The sequence below is a fragment of the Cavia porcellus genome, unplaced genomic scaffold (genome assembly GCF_034190915.1).
Source record: "Cavia porcellus strain 051 isolate PalLab524CR breed Dunkin Hartley unplaced genomic scaffold, mCavPor4.1 scaffold_14, whole genome shotgun sequence".
Lineage (NCBI taxonomy): Eukaryota > Metazoa > Chordata > Mammalia > Rodentia > Caviidae > Cavia > Cavia porcellus.
This window is the reverse complement of record NW_026947497.1, coordinates 61661961-61684519: the sequence shown is the minus strand read 5'-3', so window position 1 is coordinate 61684519 and position 22559 is coordinate 61661961. Positions and strand designations below refer to the sequence as shown.

Below are 22559 nucleotides of genomic sequence, written 5' to 3'. Positions count from 1 at the left end.
ACAGGGCTGGCGCATCTGACAATAATGGGAAATCGCAGAGTTGAGGGTCTTGGAAGCCACCTCTTTTGCCCGCTCACATCCAGTCCCTGTGGCCAGCTGCCCAAGAGGACCCCAATCAGCCCCTCCTCATCCTGAGACCCCCGGGATGGAACAAACCCCTTTCCCATCCTGACATATTCCCGCAGGGTCCTGAGCTTCCTGCAGTGACAAAGGACCAAAATTTCCAGCACATCGTGTTCCTGAGCGATGGTGGCACTGCACCGTGGGTGGCACTGCACCATGGGCAGCAATGTGAAGTGGTCCAAACGCTGGAAATTTAGAAATAAACCTAAACCTAGAAATCCCATTCGATCCAGCCATCCCCCTTCTAGACATCTTCCAGAAAGAGTTAGAGACATCACGTGACAGGGCTCCATGCACACACAGGTTTATAGCAGCATAGCTCATAATGGCTACATTGGGGAAGCAGCCTAGGTGGCATCAACAGATCCATGAACAAAGAATACGTGTTGTCTGTGCACAGTGGAAGGGCTGAGGAATAGCTCGGTGGCACAGTGCCTGCCTGTTGAGTACAAGGTCCTGAGTTCAATTCATGGTACCAAAAAGAAACAAAATAAAATAAATGTGTGTATGTGTGTGTGTGTGTGTATTACTCTGCCATTAACAAGGATATGCTCAAGTCATGAAAAAATAGATGGAGACCGTGATGCTAAGTGAAATGAATCAGACACACAAGCTGAAATATCTTGTGGTTTCTCTGATATGAGTAACCCAAAGTATAAATAAATTAAAGAGCAAAATAAAAGACAGGAAATAGGAAATAGGAAATAGGGAGATGGGTCTTTTGTGAAGGGGAAGGGAACCAAGAGATGGAAGGAGGGGAGGAGAAGAGAATTAAGATGTTTTATACCCATGGGCCAACACTTCACAAGGAATGTTGCACTGCAAACTGACACAAATTAAAATTTTAAAATGCACCAAAAGAAAATTCTCAACATGAAACGTCCCAGCCACAGTCGGACCCCACACGGACCCCACACGACCAACGGGCAGTCCTGATAGCAAAAGGGGCACAGGACACCAGTAATTACCAACCACCCTGCCCCGCCTCAGCCCACACCCCAGCCTTCCCTAAGAGGTGCGGGCCACCACCGAGCCTCCCAGCTGGGCCTGATGGACCGGCCTCCTGTGAGGCCCAAGCCAGGCACCAGCCTGCAGCTTCTGCAAGGTTCGGGAGGAAGCTAAGCCCCTGCAACCTGGGCTCATTCTCTCCATGGCCCTGCCCTGGTGGACCCCATCTCTCACCCTGACTGTGATGCCTGTCTGGGGAACCCACCCTGTCCCTCCAGACTGTGGGCTCCAGTCTGAAGACACTGCCTTCCCCTCTATGTCTTAGTGCTGATGATCTGTCACCGCCTGTGTCATCTGCTGCCATCTGGCCATGGGCTTTCAGCTTCCTGGGGTGCAGTTCCATCAGGAGGGATGTAGGGAGCCAGGGCAACCCGGCCCACCCGGGGGCCCATCAGGCCCACCACCTCAGCAGGCCTCTGCCTCTGAGCTGCAGCAGGGATCGATCATTTACTTAAATATTTTTCCTGATTACAAACAAAACACCTTGAGTGCAAAACCTGGAAATGTGCGGAAAACAGAAAAGAGGCCAAATGTACTCAGCGAGCCTGCACGGTCCAGCACCACCGTGCTGCCTTCCTGCCCAGAGCCCACCAGTCTGCAGCCCTGGTCCTCGTGGTTTTGGTGCCCTGTCCCCTCCCAGCGACCCACAGGTCACCGAAGTCCCTGTGAAGTCTGCTCCCCTGCTCCGGGGACCCCCCCATGCTGCCCTGCTTCCTGGCTCTTATCAGGGACCAGGATGTTTTCGACCTTGCTGGTGCCTCCTCCCAAAGCCGTTTCCTGGAGTGGCCAGGAGCAGTTCACGTCTTCCCCCCTCATTTCTGTGTTCTTTTCTTTCCAGCCTTCTGCTGTCTCTGCAGTGTCACCCCTGGGACCCCTGGGCTTGTATTCCAGCAGAACACCAAGTTCAGAATGACAAGCCTCGCCACCCAGGGGCACAGGAACACGGGCAGAATAAGAGCCATCCACTTTTTTTCTTTGCTTGCACTACTAGGAATTGAACCTGCAACCTTCACACTGAGCTACATCCCCAACCCCAAAATAAAAAAAAAAATTTTTTTTATTTTGAGAAACAGTCTTGCTAAATTCCCCAGGCTAGGCTTGAACTTGCAATCCTCCTGCCTTTCAGCAGGCTGTAATCACAGGTATGCACCCCACACCTGGCTGAATCCACCTCTTCACAGCTGAGTAACCCTGGGCTAATTACTTAATGCCTCTGAGGCCACAATTTCCTCATCTGGAAGATACCTCCCTATGGATTTTTATGATAATCACTGAAGCATCTGGCACAAGGCTGCCTGTCAGTTCCCTCCCTCACCTTGACATGAATAAACTGACTAAGTGATGGGAAGGCTGGGGTGTGTGGGAGGAACATCAAGGGAGTAAGGAGGACAGGCAGTGGGGTCTGGGGAACCTGCACATCAGGGGGGACCTCAGCAGGGAGGGAGGGAAGGAGGGAGTCCTCTGGGGGATGCCAAGGAAAGGGAAACCCCTGCCGTCTCCTGGGAGTTCCCGCTGCTCCAGGCACCACAGTCAGGTCACTCAGGCAGTCACTGGAGGAATCATTCATGTGACGGCCACATCCTGACCAGAGACCCCTGCACACCGCCCGTCTGTGAGCTGCTCCTGGAACTCAGGATGCCCAGCCCTAACACTTGTGCACAGAGCCTCCCGCCTGTCCTCCTGCTGCCTGTGCCGGTGTCTCTCACCGCAGGGAGCCGGGAGCCTCGCACTCAACCACGCCCCCACGACCCTGCAGGAGGCCCCTGCACCGCTGCAGAGCTGGTCTGGTCTCAGCATGGTGCTTCTCAGGGCTGCTCTGTAGTAACTAATAAACTCACCCTGCCAGCTCCTCTGCTGCTGCTTTTCCTTTGTCCTAAGGCTCACCCCAGAGGGAGCTCTCCGGCCCTGGCACCTCCTCCAGCCCACCCTGGGCCCACTCCCCAGCCCCAGGTGCTGTGACCTACCGGAGTGTCTTCCCGGGACCTGCAGGTGGAGTGTGACCTTCACTCTGAAAACAGCCAGATGTCCTGCTGGGGACTTGGGGCAGCGCCCCTTCCCTGCACCCCAGCAGTTACTCAGCCTGCTCACTGGGCTCCTCCAACTCCTGCCCACAGCCAGCTCCCGCCCTCCCTCCTCGCCCATCACAGCGTCCTGTCCTGCTGTCCCCTCCCTCACTGGCCATCAGTAACCCCAGCCCCACCCAGCTGGGCCAGATTAGAGCCTGAATGAATGCACGTGTATGGGACACATGGCCCACTGCATGCTCCAGTGTGCGGTCCCACCCCCGGGGTCCAGGATCAGGGTCTCTGCTGCCCTCTTTCCAGCCCACCACTCCCACCCACCCCAGACCTGTGGCTTCCACCTGACTCCAGCAAACACTAGGCATTCCTGCCAAGGGGCGAGGACCCCAGTTTGGGGTCACACAGACCTAGCCTGAGTCTGGCTCTGCATTGACTGCTGTGTGACTTAGAGACCCTGGCTTTACCTCTCTGGGTTCAGTTTCAGCATCTGTGTTAGGGACAGTCCTCTGGACAGGCATGGGGGATCCAAATGTCCCCAAGAGGTAGATGTGGACTGAGCTGTTTGCCCTTCTCTGGGCCTACAGAGCAGAGCCCAGGCTGTGACAGGTCCTCTTGGGGAGTGGGCAGGGCAGGCGAGGCCCACAAGTGAGCGTCCAAGCCTCCAGACCAGGTGCCCCTGGGGACCCCTGCAGAGAAGGAGCCCAGACCCTGCTTCCTGCCCAGAAGCAGTTAAATGCCAGGAGCAGAGCTCATCTTCCTCCCCTGCCTTTTGCTTCTTTATTTTAAAATTACTTTTAGACTTGGAAAAATAATGCCAGGACCCTGTGTACCATCTCCCAGGGTCCTCAGCACTGGCATCTGGCATAGTCATGGTGGCAGATTCAGGCTGGGAGTGGCAGTGCTGGTAGCACTCTAGGAGCTTAGCCCCCGAGGTGGCCTCCAGAGATGGGGCCTCCAAGATGGCACCGGGAGGTGCTGGACCATGGGGCCCCACCCTCCAGAGATGAGCTGCCTGTCTCACCTGTGACCTCTCCCACCATTGTGACGCCCCCCACCTTGGGGCCTCTCCCCAGAGCTGAGCGGGTTTGGGCATCATGCTTTTGAGCATCAGAACTGACAGCCAAATAAACCTCCTCTCTCTATAAGGTTCCTAGCCTTGGACATTTTGTTACAGCAGGGTAAAATGTACTATAAACAGATCTTATTCCACTTTCACCATCATCCTGCTAATGCTGTTTCCTGCCCAGGATCTAAACCAGAACCCCACATAGCATTTGGCGGAGTCTCCTCAGCCCTCCATTCCTGGACAGCTTCCCAGCCTTGCTTGATCTTTCATGGCCTTGATGGTTTCGAAGAATTTGTAGAATGTCCCCAGCTCCCAGCTTCTTCAAACTGGGGTTGAGGTGATGGGTCAGGGCGGGATACCCCACGTCCCTTCTGTGCATCCTATCTGAGTTTTGCGACCCCAAGGTGTCCCTCTGCTGGGTACACTGACTTTGTCTGGTGGTGTCGCCCAGGTTTCTGCTGTGAAATGACTATCCATCTCTCTGTAATTAATAAGAATCTCAAGGACAGAGCCTGGAGACAGCCAGCCTCCTGCTTCTCGTACTTTTGCTTCCTAGTTTTAGTGTCTATTGATATTTTCCAACAGTGATTGCTGTGGTGTTTGCCAAGTGCTGATTGTCCTCTTTCCATCCTTCTTTCAATGTTATTAGCTGGAATTTTACTATGGGAAAGAGTTGGTCTTCCTCTCCCTCCCTCCCTTTCCCTTTCCTCCCTTCTGTCCCGGGGACTTGTAAGTATTTTCTGTATTCCATTATACCTTCATTTATCTTGCTGGCAAAGTCTCATCCTCTCCTCAAATATCTCAACCCATCTGCTTCCTGTTGAGCTGGCTTCCCTAACGAGAGGTGGCCAAGGCTGTCACCTGCCCTCCATGTCACAACCTGGCCACGGCAGTCAAACACTGCTCCCTGGGTGGGGACTGAGAGGCCTTGCTGGGCAACCAGGTCTCCCTGTGACCCACTGAGGCATCTTCCTGGCCAGATCTGGGTTTTCCTGGAACAGCAGGTTGCAGCTGGAAGTACGTCATTGCCTCAAGGCAGGGAGTTCCAGCAAGCACAGAGCGACCAAGGGGCCTGAGGTCCTCTCCTGCTGCAGGTCGCCCACTCTTCCTCTGCAGTGCTGGCTTTGCACCACGCCCTGGGCCCTCTTCCACCTGCACCAGGAGGCGGCCCACTGGTAGCAGCTGCCCAAATTCCTTCGAAGTGTGGAGAGGAAGCCCCTTCCCCAGGGGGTGGTTCCCATCTGTCTCCTCAAACCTTGGGGCCACCAGGGCCACTAGTGGGGCCGCCAGAGTGATGATGGCAGCAGACAGAGCAACTTCAACTGCAAAGGGTGCACTTGCCAGGGGTGGCAGGCGGCCCAAGGAGGCTGGGGTACGACTCTGGCTCTGAAGACTGGGATGCCACTGCCCCAGGTTGGGTGGGCCCAGCCTTGAGGTGGGGCCCCTGCAGCAGAGGGCCCTCCCATGGGCTTCAGGTAGACCGGTATCTTTACTGTCCTGTGCCCTTCTGCACAGGATTCCACCTTAACACAGCAGACGCCCCTGCCGTCTCAGTGAAAAGTGGCACCATCTCCTGTCCTCCACAGGCAGCCAAGTGTGTACCACACACCTTTGTCCCCACAGGCTCTGCCCGTCCCCCACCATCCAGCTGCAGTCTCATACCTCTCCAGGTTCCCTGGCCCCCCGAGTCTGCAGACGATGATATTTCAGGGGTGAATTTGTTCCCTTCAGCCTACAGACTCCTCACTGTCAGGGCCATGTTCCTCTGCAGAGAACCAGGCACTGTGCCCACACCCAGCAGGGATCCGAGAGACAAAGGCCCTGTGGGTGCTCAGTGTGACCGCTGTGGCCATGCCCCTTTGCCACGGGAGCCTGACTTGGCCTTGGCTCTCTCTCTCATCCTTTCTCTCTCTCTCCATTTCTCTGCCTTCCGGGGCAATGTTCTCTCTCTTCCAGCTGCATGGCTGCCTCCTCTGTGGGGTCTGGAAGCTGAATTCCTGACCCAGGAACCTGCCCTCCCCTTGGAGCCGGGCCAGTGTATGAGTTTACTCACCGTGAGGTGGGGGCCAGCGTGTCAGACAGGCCTCTTCCTGTCGTCCCATCAATGGCACAAGAGGAAGGAAACTGCTCATCTCACCTCTTCCATTTCCTCTTTCTGCACCCACTCCCACCCCAGCTGCCCTCCCTGGCCCCCCTGAGCCTGCACTGTGGCCCCTGAGGTTCATCGGGGACAGAGAGGGGCCGCTTCTGCAGGCAAAGCGTAACCCTGTCCCGGGTGCCGGCCTCCTGCCCCCCTTCCACATCAGCACACCCAGCCAGCTGGGGAGTGGCTCTCAGCCCCTGTTGGGCCAGGCAAGGCTGCCTCCCCCATCCACATGCAAGGGTTACCAAGACCCAGAGAAAGAAAAGAGAGCCGCCCGCCTGCCCAAGAGCACAGTGGATCGGCTCCGTGGCCCAGGGGACTCCCGCCCAGCGCACTCCCACTGCATGTGTTTTGTGTTTAGATCTCTGCTCCTTTCTGCTTCCAGCCCTTCAGCTGAGATCTGCTTTGCTCTTCCAGCACAGAAATCATTCCTTGCCCCTCTGAAGACCCCAGGGCAGAGCTGGGCACACACTTCAAGGTTTACCAAATAAACCGGGTTTGGCGGTGCCCACCTATAATCCTGGCACTTGGGAGGCTAAGGCAGGATAGCCACAAGTTTGAGACCCTACTAAAGACAGGTCCTGATGCTTTTGGCCCACAAAGTCTACCCCACCAGGGGCTTCTCTGTGGCCAGTCTCACAGAGCTGGACCCAAGGATGCCCTTTCTCTCTCATTAGCCACAATATCCTGTTGGGATGCTGGGAATTTGCCTCTAGGGACAGCTGTCTGGGTTTCTGCAAGCTGGTGACTGGAGATGGACACCAGCCAGTTTGAGGTCAGGGGTAGCAAAGAGCAGCCACTGGGCGTGGGTGGGTGTCAGGCATCTTCCACGAGCCAGTTTCATTTTCCTGGAACTACTTTCTCTTCATTCTGGGGGTAAGTGAGTTGAGATGGGGCCTCCCTGGGTAACTCACACTGGCCTCAAACTCTCGGCAATGCTCCTGCCTCAGCCTCCCCCAAGTGCTGGGATGACAGTGTGTGCCACCACGCCTGGCATTTTAAACACCATCAGTGTCCCCAGGCCTGCCTGGGGCCAGCCAGCGAGGCTTGCCTGACCGCTCTTAAGCTTTCACCCCACCTTCCAGGACACCAGGCCCCATCCTGGGACCTGGCTAATGCCCAGCCACCCAGAGTCCGGGCTGGATGCTGCTTTCAGGGATGGGATCCCGTTCAGCTGTCCAAGCCTCCACCCACCCTGCTCTGTGACAAGGAAAATCCAGGGCAGAGAAGTCAGTAATTCTGAGCCACAGCCCAGGACTCGGGACTCTGCCCACTCACTCAGAGCACAGCCCCTTCCGAATCCAAATGATCTCCCTCTGCACCAAACAACTCTATGGTTTATGAAATAAGTTGTTTATTATGGTGCTTTTCAGACTCATCCTCCAACGTGTCGGAAGAGGATATGACCTCACCAGCCACCAATCGGTGTCACCTGTGACTTGGGGGTGGCTGATCTTCTGGTGACCCCAACACACCTCTTGTAGGATTTTGAAGAAAATACCAGGCCTCATGTCACTGAACCTGTAAATATTTGAGTAATCACTTTTAAAACACAAGAGCTTTGGGCAGAGGACACTAGAGCGTGAGGCCTTGGACTTGATCCCCAGCACACAAGACAAACACATTGCAAAATCAAAAGAGAGGAGCTGCCACTGTGCTATAGCAGGAAGCACCAACTCCTTCCTATCACCAGGGACCCAGGCAGGAGCCCGCACACACTGTCCTCTTACATTTTGTTTCAATTAGGGTCCGAGTAAGGTCCACATGCTGTGAGTGGTTGATCCCACCTGTATGCATGCATGTGTGTGTGTGTGTGTGTGTGCACATGCATGTATGCATGATCTTCATCTCTAAGTTCCCTCTCTTCCATCTTCTGCTTTTCCTCATAACTCATGGCCTGGCCTAGAGACTGCTCGTCCACACCGTGTGTGGCGTCTCCCAGGTCTGGACTTTCCCTGTAGCCTCTCTGTCCTCCACATGTCCTGCAAGTCAAAAGTCTAAGGCTCGGGCAGATTGGTGACCACTTCCAGATGGCACTGGAGGTTGTGTGCTGCTTGGGCCGGCTCCATCCTGCGTGGGCAGCTGTACTGTGGGGTGCAGCCCCTTCTGCAGACTCTCTGCCCCTGTGTCCTGCTGTTCCCTCCTCAGTAGCTGCAGGTGCACCGCGGTCCCACGCTGGGCTGAGCACAGCAAACAGGGGAGGGAGTCAAACTCCCAGGTGGAGCTGTGCTCTGGCAGTGGACAGGAGAGGCCCTCACATGTGAGCTCTGACTCCTCCAACCACAGGAAAGCTCTCAGCAGAGGGGAAAGCCAAGCACAGCTGGATGTCATCATCTGAGCAAAATGGGCTTGGCCTGCAGGGAACACCCTGCCAAATTCCCAGAAGCTAACATCCTCACTGTCACCTGACTGCTCCATCACACTCCCAGCTCACCTGCCACACCTGGGCTGTGTCCTCTGCAGATCCAGGCGTGGGACTCAACCATTTTTTGGCCTTTGTCTTAGTTACTTTTCTCACTGCTGAGACAAAATACTTAGCACCCAAAGTTAAAGGAGGAGATGTTTATTTTGGTTCATAGTTTGTGGAGGTTTCAGACCATAGTCGGCTGGCTCCAAGGCAGGGCGGCGGGTCAGAGGAGGCACAGTCCATGCAGGGCAGGCAGAAAGCGGCAACCTGCCTTCTCTCTGTCCCTTTAGATCCCATTCAGGGCACAAGCCTACTGACTGGTGCCCCACACTCAGAAAAAAGTTGAACCAGTAGGTGGGCTAACCCAGTGATCACACCCTAGATCCAGCCACTTCCAAAACATCCTGCCCATGAGGTTCTGGGGGGACACTGGATACCAGCCACAGCCACTTTGCGCGAGCATCGTAGGATTTCCTTGGGTTCATGGCAGCGCTTAGGGTTCAGTCACTGTGAGCCTGGGCACCGTCATCCTCTGACTCCCTCTGTCCCCTCATTCTATGCAACTCAGTTGCCCCCAGTGACAGGATGGTTGTCCCAGGTCTCCCTTAGCAGCAGGCAGGTCCTCCCCTGTTCCCATGCCCCACTCCACCCCCAGTCTCCACTGGTACACAGAGACACCCCTGCCTACAGATGCACATTTCATACGGGTGGACCCCATGGACAGGCTTAGCCCAATAGGATGCTGAGAAATATCAAGTAAAATATTATAAACCAAACAAGCTCAAAGTGAGAAGAACACAAATGTCACTCAAAAAGCAAATGGTGGCAGACTGGGGGAGGACCCGCCACGGAGGACCACACGACTGGATAAAGGGACACATTGTCAATCCATCCAGTGGCTTGGGTAGATTCCAAGAGGATTCCAAGAAGGTTAGATATTTTTGAAAGTATGTAAACTGCAAAAGTCTAAAGACTCCATTAAATGACACTTGAAATGACAAAATTATGGAGATAGGAAACAGATTAGTGGCTGGCAGGGTCTAGGGAAGGGAGAGAGGCAACATCTGACATAAAAGGATTGCATGTCACATACACCTGTGATCCCAGCACTCTGGGAGGCAGAGACAGAAGGATTTCAAGTCCCAACTCAACCTGGGTGACGGAGACACCTAGTGAGACCCTGTCTCAAAATAAATAAATTTTTAAAATGGGGCTACAGCTCAGTGCAGAGGGGCCAGGTTCAATGCCCTGTAATGGGGTAGGGCACGGGCAGCATCAGTGGGTGACAGAACTGGGCTGTGTTTTCACCAAGAGGTTTGGCCTGGCATGCTGCATGGGTGGCAGAATCGCACAGAATGAACAGGCAGGAAAGGTTTATTTACCTGTCTGTGGAGGTTTTGGTCCAGAATCAGCTGGCTCCAGGTCAGGGTGGCATGGCACCAGGGCAACACTTCAAGGTGACAGAAGACAGCAAAAGCAGCATAAGCAAAAAGGGGGATGAGCAAGCCCTTTTTCCTCCCTCATAGTGTATGCAGACCACCCCACCTTCCAGGGCAGATGCAGCACTCACAAAATCTCCTTGCCCTCCTCTTGCACAGGCTGAGGACATTTACAAAAGATGGATCTTGGTTCCTCGCTGAGTCTCTGTTAAACTTCTAAACCTCTCAAGTTGACACAGTGTATCAACCATAACAACATAGGAAACCAAAAGGTGTAACACCATGGTCTGTATCAGGGTCAGTGTCCTAGTTGTGACATTGTACTACAGCTAGGCGAGATATTACCACTGAGGAGTTGGGGAGAAAAGTACCCACAGTCTCTCTGTTATTCCTTACAAACATACATGGACAATATCTTGAAATAAAAATCTAAAAATTTATTCTGGAATGGTTACTAATATATGCCTAAACATTTATGATACAGTTACTACACACATTTCACTGCTAACCTATTCTTGAAGACCACCCTGCCAGTGGATCTTTCAGTGGCACAGACAGTGCTGGTCTCAGTCTCTGCCAGGCGCTGTAACAGAACACCATAAACTGGGCCATCACCATGAGCAATAGAATTCATTTCTCACAGTTCTGCGGCTGCAAGGTCAAAGGTCTGCAGAAGGAAGGCCCACTTCCTGGTCACAGATGCAAGCTTGTGGACACCTATGACTGAAGGCTCAAGGGTTCTTCCTGGAGTCACTTTCATTGAGGCGCTGATTCCATTTCTATGGACCTCATCCTCAAGCCCTAATCATCTCCATCCGGTTCCACCTCCAAATGCTACCAGATCTAGGAAGAGGGTCCAGCGTATGCAGGATGGAAGGTCACAGTCAATCCAGGGCAGTGCTGGGTAAGAACACTTCAGGATTCCTGGGGCAAGGTCCTATTAACATTACTGTGTTTTGTTGCCCACAGTCCGAGTAGAAGAAATTAACTTTAATAGCAGTTAGTGAAATAAAAATATAAATTGTTTCCCATCCCAATTCAGAGATTCCCCTGAATTACATCATGAACCCCAAGTTAAGAACCCCTACTTTGTTTAAGGTGACAACTTTCTTCCATACCTATGCCCCGGCCTGGCACAAAAGCAATCCAGTCACATCGTCCAGGAAGCATCAGGCCGGAAGTTGCTGGGGGACCATGGAATGTGGTGTGTGTGGCTGGTGACCCCAGGAGGCCCAGGAGAATATCACTATCAGGAATCAGGTGGCTCCTCTGCCTCTGGGCCTGAGCATCAGTCCATTTCTCAGAACCCATGTAATTCTGGGAAAGGGTGGCTTCACTTTGCCTACAATTTAGTTTCCAACATCCTGTAGAACAGGACTTGGAAAGAGAAAGCAACTTGTTCCAGAGAAGTGTGGTCATGTTTTTTTGGACACTGGAGCCTGCAACCTAAAGAACCCGCTGGCCCAGTTTCTGCAGCATAGGCCAAGCGGCCCTCACCTCCACAAGCTCACTTCCCGCTGTCCCACCCTCAGTGCTGTGATGGTCACCCTGCCTGGACGACAATCCTGCTGGGCGCCTGCCCCCACGCAACAAGCTGGAAGTTTCAGAGGATTCTGTTTCCCATACCATTCAATCAGGTATAACACCCACCTCCTTTGCCCCTGCGGTGGAACCACCCTGTGGTGTGTGCTTGGTACCAACTCCCCGAGTTTCTCCAGGGCACTCGGTGTAGATGTCACCCACAGGGGTGAGTGGCTGGAGCTGAATCCTCTCCTGGCTGCTGGCTCCCCTCTCTCGCCTCCCCAATCTCCTGCCCATGTCTCCTTCATCTCCCAAATAAAGTATTAGTGGACTCCTGTGACATCACCAGTAATGTGACCAATGTCGCATAGCTCGACCTAAAGTCCACGCTCAGGTCTCTGTCTCGGAGTCTGCTACAGGGAGACTCCCCAGGTCAGCCACACACGCACTCCATCCAGAGCTTGTGGGCCAATCTGTGGGAGGAAACTGCTGAGCCACAGGGAGCTGGGAGCTCCCATCCCTGCCCCTCCTGCTGTGTGGCGTGGGAGGGGGTGTCCCCCAGGGACCGCTCTAAGAGCCAGCAACCCTGTGCAACCTAAAATGAGGAAGCAGGAGAACCAAGGAGGGGACAGAATGTTTGGCAGCAGAGACCCTGGGCGTGGGCTCCAAGCCTGGCAGAGAGAACGTGAGATGCTGTGAAACCCCAGGGTCCGTTTGGCCTGATCCTGTCTCCCATTCCAGAGACCTTGGTCCCCAGGAGACTGAGGACTTCAGACACACACACAGGCTCGGGAGCACTGGGCAACACTGGGTCAAACATCATGGCACTTTCTCTTCCTGCGTAGCCACCCAACGAGGCTCATCCTCCCCCACGGCTAGAAGGGCTGGAGAGCACCCAGCTGGTTGGCAGAGGAGGGGACAGGGAGGAGAGGCGGGCTCTGGTTCCATCTGCGTGGACAGCTGTGGGGCGGCTCACGGGAGGAGCTGTGGTCTACCGTGCACACACAGGAAGGGCACAGAATCACAATTACCTCGACTACCGAATGCGCTCTGATATTTTTGTGCTGATCTGTTTCATATTTTTAAATGCTATGACTCACTAATTTCATAACTGGTTCCTGGGTGGTGACCTGGGGTTTGAAATATTGCCCTGAGTGTCTCCAAAAATTAAGGGGTGTGGTGACTTCTGGGCTTCCTCTAAACATGATGTGTTGCAGTCCATGCCTGGATCCCCCTGGAGGTTTGGGGACTACGGCTGGGCTGAGCCTGGAAGACCTGGAGATTCTACAAGGTGGAGCATTTGCACCTCCCACAGCAGCAGCCCAGGCAGCCTTGGCATGACTGTCACCTTTCACCACGTCCCCATCCTCTGGTGGCACAGATAACATACAAATGCCCTCTCTAGTTCAGTGTCACTCAGCGCTCACTCAGCTGAGCCTGCCTTATGGGTCACAAACTGCATGTTATTTCCCCGTGCAAAATAAAATAAAAACATGGCTAGGAAAGCAAAACAGGTTTGCTCCATCTGAAGTCTTTGAGCCAGCAGCCCTGTTCCCTGACTTAGTCCTGTCACAAGAAAAGGACCTCGAATCTGCCTAGCTCAAGTAGCTCCTGACCCCAAGGAAGACCTCTCCCTTCTGCCCACCCAGGAACATTCAGTCGTATCACTGTGACTAATAGCACGATGATGTGGTTAAACTTCACACAGTTACCCCCATTGTACAGATGAGAAACTGAGGCAGAGAGATCAAGAAGATGTGCTCCAGAGCCTACCGTTAGGAAGCAATCAGACCTGCCAGTCACCTGCCTAACTGCTAGGCTTCACTGCCCCTTGAAGTTGACCACCTCTGGGTTTGGCTACCTGCCTTCTCTCAGAGAATCCTTCCTGGTTTCCCGGACTGTGGGATTGCACTCAGCCCCCAAGGCACTGGGTTCCTGCCTGTTTGCTCACCTAGAACATCACCAGAAACCACCAAGACATGGCCTCCATCTGTCTGGGTACTTCAAGGAGAGGCTGCTTCTAATTCCTCTGTGTGACCCTGGGCCATTAAGGCACCGAAACCCACAGAAAGTACCCCCAGCAAGTACTTCCCTTGTTTAGCAGCACCCAAAAAGTAGTCCTTATCAGCTTGTAAGATTTCTGGTGAAGCCTGAGAACAGTCAAAGTCAAAAGGAGACAGATCATGTCCTTGGCTCACATGCGTCCTTATCCACATGGAAGGTGGAAATCAGACATGGGCTGGCACTTGGAACTGCTGCCACCATTGCCATTGTCTGCCCTCTTGTTCAGGACACTTTAAAAGGAGCATCTTGTCACTTTCTTGTCACTGAGACACAATACCTGACACCCACAGATTACAAGGGGAAAGGTTTGTGTTGGCTCCCAGTTTATGGAGGTGTCAATCCATAACTGGTTGGCTCCAAGGCAGGGGCTCTGAGTGCCAGCGAATTTCTGTCTTGCGGGTACAGCTCCAGGCTGTGAGTGCCAGCACCTCTTAACTCTTAGTGTTACAGTTTTTAGTGCCACAGCTCCAAGCCTTGTTAGCAGCTCCTGGAAGCTCTCAGCTGACCCATATGAAGCAGAGTTTGCGGCCCCTCAGGTGGCTTTCTAGGGCTCTTCAGCAGCTCTGGGAACCTCTCTGGGGCTCTTCTGCAGGTCCCCACAGGTCTTCATGGTCTCAGCAGGACCATGAAGCTCTTCAGCAGCCCATGCCAATCATGCCCAGGGCTAATACCCTCTAGTGTTACCGGCTCTTTCTTAGTACCACCTCCCCAGAACACTGTAGCTGAGAACAATCCTGAGTGGGCAGGAGTATCTCTTCAGGAGGCTTTCTTGAGTGCTGCACCAGGGAGTACAGCCTGGGAGGAGCACGAATGAACTGACCTCAGCAAGGAAAGGGAGCACGAGGGGGAGGGAAGGGGAGGGGAGGGAAAGGGAGGGGAAAGAAGGGGCAAGGGGAGAGGGAGCACTCACTGCTGGACTGACCTCAGCAGGGATAGAGAAAGGGAGGGGAAGGACAGAGGGAGCACTGCTCAGATAAAGAAGGAGCAGCCAGGAATCTGCAGCCTCCTGCACCTCCTGAACCTAATTTGGGTTGAACTAGAGGTGAGGATGGGGGAGTGGGGGTCACCTGGAAAGGCTGCAGGGCACACTCCTCAGAAACAGGACCATGTCTAAAGCTTGCTACGGTCAAGACAAATATCTCTGGAGAGGCCACTAGTGTGCAAGTCAGCCTCAGCTGGCCTGATGACAACTCCACAGAGCTGTGGTGGAGTGGTGGCTTCTGGCCGTGTCCTCAGAGCTACGGTGCTCAGCTCATCCGTGTTGCTCATTGCCCAGGGGGTTTGATGAACTCAAGGTAACAGCAGTGGTTCCTCAGAGAAGTGACAGCAGCCCCTGAGTGTCCCAGAGTATGGGAGATGTGTGGTGGCTGTCAGCCAAGCCATGACTCCTGCTAGGGCTGCAAGGTCCAGCAGAACCCAGAGCAAAGAAGAGGCACCCACAGAGGTGACCAAGGACACCAGAGCTGGATGCCAGGGTCACCCTAAGGGCAGTGAGGGGTACAGGGCGGGGGAGAATGCTTTCAGGGAGATGGAGCCTAAGGGTAGAGAGAAGGTAAGATTCATTGTCCTAGCTCAGGCAGAGGCAGCAAATGAGAGGCATCCTCACCCCACCCCCGGGGCCCTGGCGACCCCTAGGACCAAGAGGACCCCGAGCTCAGATGTGACAGGGCCAAAGACCCATCATCACATGCAACAGGGGAGGCTGGCCTTTCCCTCCACTGGCACCAGCCCTGTGGGCTTGTCGCCAATGATTTCATTGTGTATCACTGTCACTATGGACATCTAAAAACATTTACTTATGGCTTCCTGGAAACTGCATCTTTCTTTCTTATTTTCTTTCCTTCTTCTGAAAGGATTTTGCCCTAGATACGATATTACGACAGTGGGAGGCGGGACCAAGGGATGTTTACCTTGAGGTCACTTTCTCCTCCTCTATAACAACCTCCTTTTCCTTCTACTAGTGGCGTGAAAAAATCCCAATCAGCTGCTCACGCATCAGTAATGCCACCCTAAGTGCAAACCCCAGTCAGAAACTATATGCATGTCCCATGTTCCATGTTTCCAGCAGAGAAAGCCAGGCCCCGGCGGTCACGGAATTCTCTCTGTGTCCTTAGAATAAAGGCCATTTTTACTTTATATTCTCTCTCATTTTTACCACGCTGAAAACCCTATCATTTGGTTCCCTTACCGGAAGGCAGAGTGAGTGGCTCCTGGAAATCCCTCCAAGTTTGAGCCTCTTTGCCTAAGAACTCTCTTTTACCGCTCCGAAACTGTGATAGCTCGGACCCCGGAATAAAATACAAGGAAGCAAGAAATTAAGAAATTTGGAGCAAAGGCTTTATTTTAGGCCAGGCCTGGCAACGCAGTTTGCGGTAGCCAATATGGAAGACTGTGCGCTTCACGGGCTAAGGGTGGAGTTTTTAAAGCTAAAAACCACAAAGCTATCAACCTATTTCAGATAACATTCTTAGTACATTCCGTTGCTCTCTGAGGTTAAACATTTTCTCAGATCAGCACACCTTGCAGAAGCATGCAGAAGGGGGTGGGGGGGCAGATTTACAAGGAGCTGAAACTTAAGTCTTTACTGGAAATGGAATTTTAACCTTTATTGAAACAGTGCATACAGAACAGGAAGGAGGCGCATTGGTTAGAGCTAGGCCACAACATTCCCCTCTGATGTTTTGACCCAGGCCAAGCTCATAGGCTTGTTGATGGATCATTATCAGTTTCATGCTCTGCATTTGCTGTCTAATATAAGCAGTCAGTTTATTGATTATACAGGGGCCTAGGGTGACTAGTAGTAGGATCATGACAAAGGGCAGCTAGGGTCACTACTAAACTAGTTACCCATGGTGAGGAGGAGACATTTGTTTCATCCATTCTGAAGTTCCCTGTCTTAGCTTTTTCCTTTCTTCAAGGCCCCTCTGGAGTTCGGCTAAGTTTTGTCTTACTATTCCAGACTTGTTAGCATATAGGCAGCGTTCTTCCCCCAAAGCTAAGCATAATTCTCCTTTTTCAGCTAATAGGAGGTCTAACCCTCAGCGGTTTTGAAGGGCCACTTCAGCTAGTGAGTCAATCGAGCTTTCTAAAGCTTCGATAGCATCATGAATTTGTTTTATCCCCTCATCTACCTGCTGGGATAGCAAGTTGTACTGATATGTACCGACTCCCAGGGAGGTGGCCCCCAGCCCAAGGGCCAAAAATATACTAATTCCAGCTACAATAGGAAGGACTGGGCTTCTCTTGCTTATCCATTGGTTGGTAGAAATAAGGATCCTATTTTATTTTTCCTCTGGATGCCAGTAAATTCTAGGTAAAATTTGGGTCAATACACAAACTTCATCTTGGTCAATAACGAACTTTTTTGAGGTGACGCAGGGGTACCATCCTGAAGTATAGCCCACCAATGGCTTGTTGGGGCTACTATGAGGTATGATTACCAGGCCTAGTGATGCCATGAGAATTTGTAGGATCACAGTATTCAGGGGCTGTGTTGCTGGAATGATATATGCAAGTATCACTTACTCCTTCTAATTTGGTGTTTCTCCATAAGGTCTGAGCGAGTGACATATCCCACCTAGCCACACTAGGTGATGACTCATTAGTGACCTTAATGAATCCTTCAAAAAGGGGGGCGGTTATAGGACAAACACAGCCAGCATAGGGTTGTCAGACTACTCTTGAGGGAGGTGTTGAGTAGTTTGGCCACTATTTTCAAAGGTTGAAATACATCAGCCATAGAGGATATAGAAGACATTGGGGGAGGGTATCAAGGCGGGGCTGGTGACAGTTGTAAATACCCTAGCCTCCGTCAAAGCTTTAAGTGGAGGTGGAGGGGTCTGATCTGACCTTTGAAGCATGACTGTAGGGGCTTTCCTAGGGGGTTTATACAGGATGTTAATGTTGTTTCCTGGATCGTATCCAGCTTTATAAACCTTAATGGTATAAGTGAGTCCATCTCCTTGCCACTTTGGCTCTAATGGATTTAGGAAAGTTAACAGAACAGGATTACAGGTATGAGCAGTCTGACAGTTTTCATTTCCTATCCACTTGATAATAAAATATTTTTCAGAGCGGTAATATCTACCGAGGCCTCCGGTAACACACGACCACGCATAACAGTATTGTTCATTCAGGTCTGAGGCACAATAAGCATTATAACTAGGGTCTGGTTGGCTTTTAGGACATACATATAAGGATATACCATCGATGCCATTTTTAAAATGGTTTCACAGAATTTGGGCCTGCTGGAGGTCAGCACAATAATTGAATTTGGTTGAATAGCCAATTTTCTCAACTAGATTACCATTAAAGAGTGTACATAGGTCAAGAGTAATTTGGTTTAAGTCATTGTTAGACCTTCCCAACTCCTTTTTTGTCTTCTCATCTGAAATAACCCAATCCCCATTTCCGGGGAGTACAACCATAATTAAGCAACAAACTATAGACCATAATAAAGGCATGCTTAGCATAATCAAGAGTCCTTAATAAACTTCAACTTTAGTGGGTTACCAGTTTGGTGCACTTTCCATTGGGTGAGGTCCTCATCGTCCGTAGTTTCTAGTGGCTTCACGTGAGTATGGTGAATCTATGGAGTCTTTCCAGCAACTTTGACTGCAATGGGAGTACTGAGCACTGAAAGGGTTGCTGGCCCAGACCGGACACTATAGCCAGAAAAAGCCTCAGCCGGAATTAGCGAGCTCCTGCCTCCCCCACCCCTAGAGATTTATCTGTAACCCTAAACCCCCACCCTTAGAAACCTACCTCTGGCGCCAAACTAAGACCAATGGGCTACCTGTGCATCCCTAATACCCCCTAGGTTCTACCCCAGGCCAAGGCTACTTATGTGCCTCACTCCACGTGTTCAGGGGAGAGATTGCTGGCCCCAGGGTGGAGATGCCACGCCTCGGGGGGTCGGGGGTGCCTCTCCCTGCATTCCCGAAATAAAGGTTACTTATATTTTATACTTCTTATCTTTTCAGCCACCACCGCCAGCCAGTCCTTCCCCCTCTTCCCCTTGACAGACCTATCAAGCACCACCATAAAAGGTCCTTCCCAGCGGGGTTCAAGGGAGTCTTGATAATGGCATTGCACCAAGACTGAAGTTCCCGGCTGGATAGGTGTCTTTAGCGGTGTCTCCGAAGGCAGATCATGGTGTTTTTGTCTGAACAGCTGGTGGATGGAGGTCAGCACAGGCTGGAGTGCCTGCAGGGACTTAATGAGGTCTTGGTTCATTATTTCAATTAATTTGTCCTCAGAGAGCCTTGGGACCAGTGGAGGGTCTCCCAAACATAGCTTCAAATGGGGAAATTCCAGAAACATAAGGAGTACATCTAACTCGCAAAGGGAAGAAGGCTCACCCAATTATCGCCAGTTTCTAAAGACAGCTTAGCTAAAGTGTCCTTGAGAGTTCGGTTCATACATTCTACTTGCCCTGAGCTGGGGCACAGTAGAGTTTCCAATTAATCTTTAATGCCTGGGCTAACTTTTGGGTGATTTGGGCTATGAAAGCTGGGCCATTATCAGACCCCATTGATAATGGAAGGCCAAATCAAGGTATGATCTCATGCAATAGCTTTCTGGCTACCACTAAGGCTGACTTGGACTTGGTAGGGAAAGCCTCTATCCAGCCAGTGAAGGTGTCTATTAATACCAAGAGATAGTGGTGTCCCTGTAAACCAGACTTTACCATGTCTGTAAAGTCTACTTCCCAGTGTTGTCCTGGGGCAGTTCCTCGATGCCAGGTGGTCTCCAGTGGAGAGCTTTTGGTCGGGTTGACTAACAAACACTGCAGGCATCTGGAGCTCAAAGAAGTGGTCAGTTTGGAGAGTCTTAGAATGAAAAACTGAGTTCTGAACAATTCAGCAAGTTTAGTCCCCTCTAAATGGGTGGTTTAATGAGCCTGGTGTAGCAGCTCACTAGTCCTAGTGTCTTTGGTAATAGCACTTGTTTGTCTGGTAATTGGTACCAACCTCCTGGGGTGAGGGACTTTGCTCCAAGTTGAGATGCTAACTGCAGGTCTTTCTTTGTATATAGATCCATTCAGATAAGGTGGGAGGAATTAACATCAGAGCAGTTACCTCGGTTGGCCCCTCTGATGTGGTTGCTATTTGTTGAGCAGCCTGGTCTGCTAAATTGTTTCCTAGGGTGATAGGGTCATCTCCTGTCTGATGAGACTTGAATAGCAACCTGCTGAGCCATACAGCTGCCAGCAAGTCTAGAATCTGTGGAGCATTTTTATCTTAGTCCCGGCTGAGGTTAAGAGACCTTGCTCTTGATAGATGGCTCCATGCACATATATAGTAGCAAAAGCATATCTACTGTCAGTATAGATATTTACCTTTTTCCCAGTGGCTAACTTTAGTGTCTCGGCCAAAGCAATGAGCTCAGCTTTTTGGGCTGAGGTGCCAGGCTTTAACCACTTAACCCAGAGTACTTCTTTTTCGGTAGTCACTGCCGATCCAGCCACTCCTTTGTCATCCTGGATGAAACTGCTCCCATCAGTGAAGTATTTATCAACATTCCCCCAAAGGCTGGTCAGTAAGATCAGCCCGTAGATTCTGCTGCATTTCGAGGAGATCAGCACACTCATGGAGAGGCGCACTCTGAACTTCAGGGTCATCGTCAGGCATAAGGATGGCTGGGTTTAAGGCTGAAGAGGTCTTGAAAACCACTGACTGGGTCTAGGAGCAGGGCCTGATAGTGTAGAATTCTGGCATTCAAGAGCCACTTTTCAGGAGGGGTTTTTATAAGAGTCTCTAAACTGTGGGAGGTCACCACAGAAATCTTCTGTCCAAAAGTGAGTTTCTTAGCCTCTTTAAGTACAATTGCCACAGCAGCTAGCATTCTCAGGCAGGGGAGCCATCCTCCTGCCACCAGATCAAGTCTTTTGGAGAGGTAGGCTATAGGCCTCTTCCAATGGCCAATGTCCTGGGTTAGGACTCCTTTGGCAATACCCCTGAGTTCATCTATGAACAAGGTGAAAGGCTTGGTAACATCAGGCAGTCCCAGGGCTGGAGCCTCTGTCAGGGCCCGTTTGAGCTGCTAGAAGGCCTGTTCACATTCATCAGTCCAGTTCAGTGAATTTTGAGTTTCTCCCTTAAGGAAGTCATACAGGGGGCAAGCTATCTCAGTAAAATTTAGAATCCATAGCCTACAGTATCCAACCACCCCCAGAAACTCCCATACTTGTTTTTTAGTTTCTGGGGTTGGAATCTGCAATATAGCTTGAATTCTTTCTTTGGTTAGAGTTCTTTTTCCTTCCTATAACTGGTAGCCCAAATAAGTCACGGTTTGGCAACACAATTGGGCTTTCTTGGCCAAAACCTTATAACCTAATCATCCCAAAGTTTTTAGTAGCTCCCCTGTTGCCTCTTGACAGGACTCTAAGGTGGATGAGGCTACCAGCAGGTCATCCACATATTGTAGAAGCACTACCTTGGGCTGTTCTTAATGAAAACCCAAGAGATTTCTAGCCAAAGCCTCATCAAAAAGGGTGGGTGAGTTTTTATAACCCTGTGGTAACCAAGTCCAAGTCAGTTGTTCTGTGACCCTGGAATCTGGGTCAGTCCATTCAAAGGCAAAAATGGGTTGACTCACTGGAGCGAGAGGTAGAGTGAAGAAGGCATCCTTGAGGTCCAATACAGAGTACCAGGTGCACTCTAGGTTGAGGAGGCTGAGTAGAGTGTAGGGGTTAGGCACTGTTGGATATAGAGTTGATACTCGTCTGTTGACCTCTCAGAGATCTTGCACAGGATGATAGTCAGCTGTCCTTGGTTTCTGGACTGGAAGCAGGGGCGTGTTCCAAGGGGAGACACAAGAGATGAGGATACCATTTTCTCTTAGTCTCTGTATATGAATTTTAATTCCCTTTCGAGCTTGGAGACTTATTGGATATTGACACAAACAAATAGGGTGCACCTAAGGTAGGAGATCTACTACAAGGGGCACTTGGTTGACCACTAGACCTTGGTTTCAGCCCAGACCTTGGACATTTCTTGCCTCCACTTTTCTAATAATTTTAATTCTGAGTGTTCAAGCAACAGCTTAGGAGGATCGGTCAAATTTTTCAGCAGTCGGTAATTTTCTCCCTCCAGAACCAAAGCCAAAACTCTAATACTCTTTTCAAGAGTTTGGATTGAGTCAGTTCCCAATCTTAATTTTGGCTCATCTGTTAATAAGTCAATTTGTACTTGCAACTTATGAAGAAAGTCTCATCCTAGGAGGGGGTCTGGACACTCTGGTACCCATAAGAAATCGTGCTGGACTAACTTATGGCCTGGTGGAGCCAAACTATCAGTCACCTTTGGGTATGATTTTCATCCCCCTGTGGCTCCTATTACATTAACTGAGTCTTTAGTCAATTTCCCAAGGGTTGGGTCAGCACAGAATAGGTGGCTCCTGTATCTACCAGGAAGTCCACCAGATGCACCCCCCCACCCCCGACTTGAAGGGCTATTTGGGTCTCAGGGGGCAGCAGCGAGCCCTGACCTCCTCATTGTTGAGACAACAAGGTTTTTGCTCCTCTCTCTAATTTAGTCTTTAACCTTGGACAATCTCTTCACCAATGTCCCCTTTCCTTGCAATATACACATTGTTCCTTATCTAGTGGAGGTCGTTGTCCCTGAGCTTCTTCTTGTTGGTATTGGTTGGCTTCTTAGTTTCTTTCTCACAGAGCAATTTTAACACCTTGGTCATCTTCTTGTTGGTAGTTTCTTGTAAATTCTCTCTGTTTTCAAAGACCTTTTGTGCTATCTCTATTAACTGG

At 51.3% G+C, this 22559-nt stretch overlaps 1 protein-coding gene across 21 annotated transcripts in view; it reads right to left on the bottom strand.

Annotated features, from left to right (window-relative positions):
• Ackr2 (atypical chemokine receptor 2) overlaps positions 1–22559 on the bottom strand; it is an 80094-nt gene that overhangs the window by 30450 nt on the left and 27085 nt on the right. For 15 of the 21 annotated variants that reach the window (XR_010051547.1, XR_010051550.1, XR_001202879.3 and 12 more), the window contains one exon: positions 16108–21576. The exons of 3 other annotated variants lie outside the window; for them this stretch is intronic. The gene's annotated coding sequence lies outside the window, so the exon portion shown is untranslated. Of the gene's footprint in view, positions 1–3095; positions 3240–6271; positions 6634–8114; positions 10219–16107; positions 21577–22559 lie in introns of those variants that run through there. 3 more of the 21 variants (XM_013160220.3, XM_013160219.2, XR_010051559.1) reach the window with 3 other exon arrangements.